This window comes from Tenrec ecaudatus, chromosome 3 (assembly GCF_050624435.1).
Source record: "Tenrec ecaudatus isolate mTenEca1 chromosome 3, mTenEca1.hap1, whole genome shotgun sequence".
Lineage (NCBI taxonomy): Eukaryota > Metazoa > Chordata > Mammalia > Afrosoricida > Tenrecidae > Tenrec > Tenrec ecaudatus.
Genome location: NC_134532.1, coordinates 39242595 through 39247870, shown reverse-complemented (window position 1 = coordinate 39247870; position 5276 = coordinate 39242595). Strand labels below are relative to the sequence as shown.

The following is a 5276-nucleotide window of genomic DNA, read 5'->3' as shown; positions in this document are numbered from 1 at the left end:
GCTTTTGAATCACAGCAACACACAAGCCCAGACAGAAAGACAAACTGTAAGAAAAGTGGTGGGTGGAAGGCATACTTTCCAAGTGGAAATTACCCCTGAGAGACACTCCAGCACCTAGGGCCACAGAGACACCCACTTCACTTGATAGGATCTGATGCCATCTGCTGCACTTGACCACCTCAATTCTGGCGTCCACCTGAACGCCTCTCAACCACCCAACTCAAAGAACAGGCCTAAGCCCTGTAGAATCAAGAGGCACAACGGGGACACCCTTCACAACCTGCTTCATCCTCAGACACGGATTTCAGGTCCTGCTCCCTGTGCTACAACACGCACCCGAGACTCCTGTCCCTTGATGCATGCCCAGTGAGCATCAAGATGGGAATTCCTGAAAATGCCACAGTTGTCCAGTTGTCATCTCCTCTTCCTCTCCTTCTCCTCCCCAGCTCTCTCCCTCTCCTCACTGCTAAAGATCTATTTCCCCATAATCTGTGGGTTCTGTATGACTCTTTCGATGAAACTTTCTGTGTGAATAAGTGTCTTATTTTCAGCAAGTTCCAGTCAACAAATTGTCCTTCACGGACTGTGTTTCCTTTAATACATTTCATATGTTGAGGTCTCTCCTAGCTACTTCTGTGTCATTGAGTGTTTTTATCAGGAATGGGTGTTAGATATTGTCAAATGCCTTTTCTGCACCTATTAATATGATCGTATGGTTCTTATCCTTAGTCTGTTTATGTAGTTGATTACATAATAGTTTTTATAATACTGAATCATATTTGCGTCCCTGGTAATAATCCCACTGAGTCAAGTTGAAATATGAACTCAAAGTCAAGGACAGGTGCTCTCAAACTCAATCCATCCCATTTCCACAAATGTAGATATACACTGCTCTGATATATGATCTAATCACTCTTCTAATCCAATAAAATTGTGTAATCATGAAATATGTTGCTTTAGTATTAAAACACCAGTGTAATATATCCTGTTGTGGTGTGTTTTATAAATAATTTTACCCTATATACTCTGTAGTCTTAAAATTTTCTTTTGTAGTTTCTCAGGCATTAAAGTAATAAATAAATAAAGTTTCTCATACCAATCTACTACCCTTGTTCAATTTTGTCCTTGATTATTGCTTCATCTTGCAGGTATATATATTAAAATCATGATTATATATTTTCAACAATGATTCTAGAATGATTATTACTTTACTGCTTATTTAAAGAAGAAGCACTCTAACATTTCAGTACTTATACAAGGGAGGTGGTCGTTAGGGGTCACTCAGTGAGTTCCAAATCATAGTGACCCCATGTGCCACAGGGAGAAACACTGTCCTGTCCTGGATCAGCCTCAGATTGTTCTTATATTTGAGCCCGTTGTTTTAGCCTTTGTCAATCTAAAAAGTTTTCCTCTTGTTTGCTTCCCCTCTACCAAGCACCACGGTTGCAGTGATTTATCTCTTGTATTTGCCTCTGGTTTGCAAATACACAAAAACTCTAAGGTTTTACTTATATGGCATAAGAGAATGCATTTAAAAGAACAATAAAGTCAGAGCTGTCATGTGAATTCTGACTCATAGAACCATAGGGAGCAGAGTAAAGCTCCTTAGGCTTTTGTTTTTTATATTTTATAAACCATAATGTTTCATCTTTACCACAGCAGGTAGTGTCCTTATAAAAATAGTCCAAAACCAAGCAGGTGCTGTAGTGGTTTATTTTCGTGGTCCTCACACGTGGGTAAGCTCCAAATGGAAGTTAAATTGTACTTGAGTATCCAAGAGATGAAGAAAATATTCCTTTTATTTTGTATAAAATTAAAATTGTGTTGTATGGTATTACTTGGGGGGTGCCAGCCCCCCACAAGTAATCATGGGTTCAGTAAGAACAATTGCATGGTTGAGATATATAAGTATTATATTAAAGTCATCAAGAACATGAGAGCTAGAAGAGAGAGTCAAATAATAGAGTCAGACACACATTTCATGGTAGCATTGCTCACCTCAGTGCCTCTTGGTGATCCACATGGAGAGAAGGGGAAGGGAAGGAAGACAGAAGGACAAGGGGAAAGGGAGGGAGGATGGGAGAGAAGAGAAGAGAAGAGCAGAGAGAAAGAGAGAGAGAGAGAGACAGAGACAGAGAGAGAGAGAGAGAGAGAGAGAGAGATCACTGCTAATCCAGGCCTATATACCTTTTGGGGGCATGCAAGCCCACTGATTACAGGTAAAGACATACGTCACAGGGAGAATTTGCCCTATAGGTTATACAGCAGTGAGAAAGGGTGGTCTAGGGACATACACCCAACAGGAAGAGACAGGAAGAGAGGGATTGGGGTATACATGTGACAAGATGGGCGGATCCTAGATTTAGGATGATCTGTTCTCTGGATCTCCATAGGAACCATTATCAGTAGGGTGTGAACTCCACCTACAGGAACCAAATAGGTGACTGCAGGTGTCCATTGTCTTTAACAGCAAGGAGCTGGGCCTACTGGTTGGTGACTGACTTTCTTCAGGGAGGATGTCTGTAAGCATCTGACCTCCCCCCACAGTGTTGATATGGTAGATGTATATTAATTGTCTTTCCTGGCCCTTTGCACAGCTGTGAGGATTGTAAGACAAGGATTGTAAGAGACCCATTTTTAAAGTGACTGAGGAATCACCTTATAGCGTCTGGGGTCTTAAAGGCTTAAAGATAAACAAGCGGCCATCTAGCTCAAAAGCAACAATGCCCATATGTGCGATCACAAGGTGCCAAAGGGACCAGGTATAAGGCAACATGCAAAAAAAAAAAAAAGAATATACACACACACACACCATGGTGAATGAAGGGGGATGTGCAGAGTGGAGACCCAAGGCCCATTTGTCAGTCACTGGAGATTCCCTCATAGAGAGGGTTAGGAGAGGAGTCAGGGTGTGATGTAGTACCGATGAAGAACACAGCTTTCCCCCAGATCCTGCATGCTTCCTCCCCCCAACTACCATGATCCGAATTCTACCTTGCAGGACTGAATAGGGCAGAGGTTGTACACTGGTGCATATGGGAGCTGGAGGCCCAGGGAATCCAGGGTGGAAGATACATTCAGGACCAGGGGTGTGAGGGGCGATGCTGGGAGAGTGGAGGATGAGTGGCTTGGAAAGGGGGAACTGATTACAAGGATCCACATGTGACCTCCTCCCTGGGAGAGGGACAGCAGAGAAGGGGGGGGAAGGGAGACTCCAGATAGGGCAAGATATGACAAAATAACAATCTATAAATTATCAAGGGCTCATGAGGGAGGGGGGATCAGGGAGGGAGGGGGAAAAAAGAGGACTTGATGCAAAGGGCTTAAGTGGAGAGCAAATGCTTTGAAAGTGATTAGGGCAAAGAATGTATAGATGTGCTTTATAGCTTTATACAATTGATGTATGTATATGTATGGATTGTGATAAGAGTTGTATGAGCCCCTAAAAATATGTAAATATATATATATATATATATAAAATATATTCTTATTGCTATATATACGATGTGCACATTAAAATGCTTAAAGGGTTTTGTGAAACTGCAGAAGTCGAATATCTGAAAATACTTGGATACAGTAAAACGTGCTGGTTAGCTGTTTTGCCCGCTGTCAAAAGAATTTTGAAAATATATGATCCTTTGAAATCTTACTTTCTATCACAGGATAAATGTCCTAGAATTTTAGAAGAATTTTTTTAAAAGGAATCTTCAAACATTTGGCTAGAGTTTTCACACAATCAAGCAGCTCTTTTTCAAAATACTATAAAACTTATTAAAGGTGACAAAATTTTGGTAATTGAAGTAGCAAATGAAGCTAATAATTTAGAATTTCAGTGGCAAGAGCAGTTAGAGAATATTTTTCTTCTGTTAATAATCCATAATAGTATAAGCCAGCTAGAAGAGCACGGTGCAATAAATCGTGCAGATATCATGAATCACGCTGAAAAGTTCTATAGTAACTGCATAGATTATTTAGAAGAGTGGACAGTACATTATAATGATATTGAACATTTTCATTGGGTTACATTAAAACAAGAACTTAAATGGAATTATGTGCAAAAATCATTCGATCATATTACTCAAAATTTCCCATCTAGTATTATTTCCGAAAACGATCTTTTTAATGAGGTATTATTATTAAAAATATATTGATAAGGAAAAGGTTAAACCTTGGGCATCAGCAAAACTCACAATAGAGAACAAATGGTTAGAAATATTTCAACATTTTGAAACAAACCATGTTCCATACAATAATGCACTATAAATTGTGAAATACCTGCTGTCCTTACCAGGAACTAATGCTGCGACAGAATGTGTTTTTTCTATGTTAAATAAAGTGTGTACATCAGAAAAATCACAATTAAGTGTTGAGACTTTGAAAGCAATTTCATGTGTGACATAATTTTACAAATTCTTGGGAAAAATTTCATGACCTTTTAAACAACGACAGCAATCTACTCAAAAACTTCAATCAAATGAGAAATGTGTCCAAGAAAAAAATAATACTATACATAATTTTAATGTGTTATATTTGTAAATTGTACTTATGTTGAAATTTGAAAAAATATATTACAATACTGTTTTTGCATTCTATGATCGCTTCTCGGCCTTTTGGCTAAGATCAAGTGTAGTATCTGTTCTTATCAGTTTAATATCTGATATGTTCTCTATCCGAGGACAATATATTAAATGGATTTTTGGAGCAGGGAGTTGGAATAGTAGCTTGCTCCGTCCCCTCCACGCATCGACCTGGTATTGCAGTGCTTCCAGGAATGGTGCACCAAAAAAAAAAAGAAAAGAAAAGAAAGAAAGAAAATTTTTGTTGCTCCATATAGACCAAATTTTGATTCAAGAACCCAAGAACCTCCCCCACACCCCACCGACCTTCCCCATAGGTCACTTTATCAATTATGCTGGAAACTGAGAGCAGCATAGTAAAACGCTTAGACAAATAGACATAAGTTAAGAAGCAGACTAAGACTTGGGACAAGAGAAAAGAGGGAAGAAACTGTTGTTGCTGGTTTTTAAATTGCAATATGCTTTCTTCCAGAGTTGATAAGGAACACATTCCCATGGCAGAGAAATTCATTCTATCTCAGTGTCCAATAGAAATTGTCCTCTGTCAAAAGTCTTTTAAGTCCTTTTTTTCCGTGGTTGCCTGATGATCACTGACTACTTTTCATTGTGAGTCCAAATTCTGCTTTTTCACTTGCTGTTTCAATAGCAATGATAAACAATCCTGGCCACACTAAAGATTGGGAAAGTAAAAATCTTGTG

The 5276-nt window shown here is 39.0% G+C and overlaps 1 non-coding gene across 1 annotated transcript; it reads left to right on the top strand.

The window, feature by feature from the left end:
• The first annotated feature begins 4594 nt into the window (after window positions 1-4594).
• Window positions 4595-4785, top strand: LOC142443899 (U2 spliceosomal RNA). The gene has a single exon (XR_012783625.1). It is a non-coding gene; the product is annotated as a U2 spliceosomal RNA (small nuclear RNA).
• The last annotated feature ends 491 nt before the right edge of the window (window positions 4786-5276 follow it).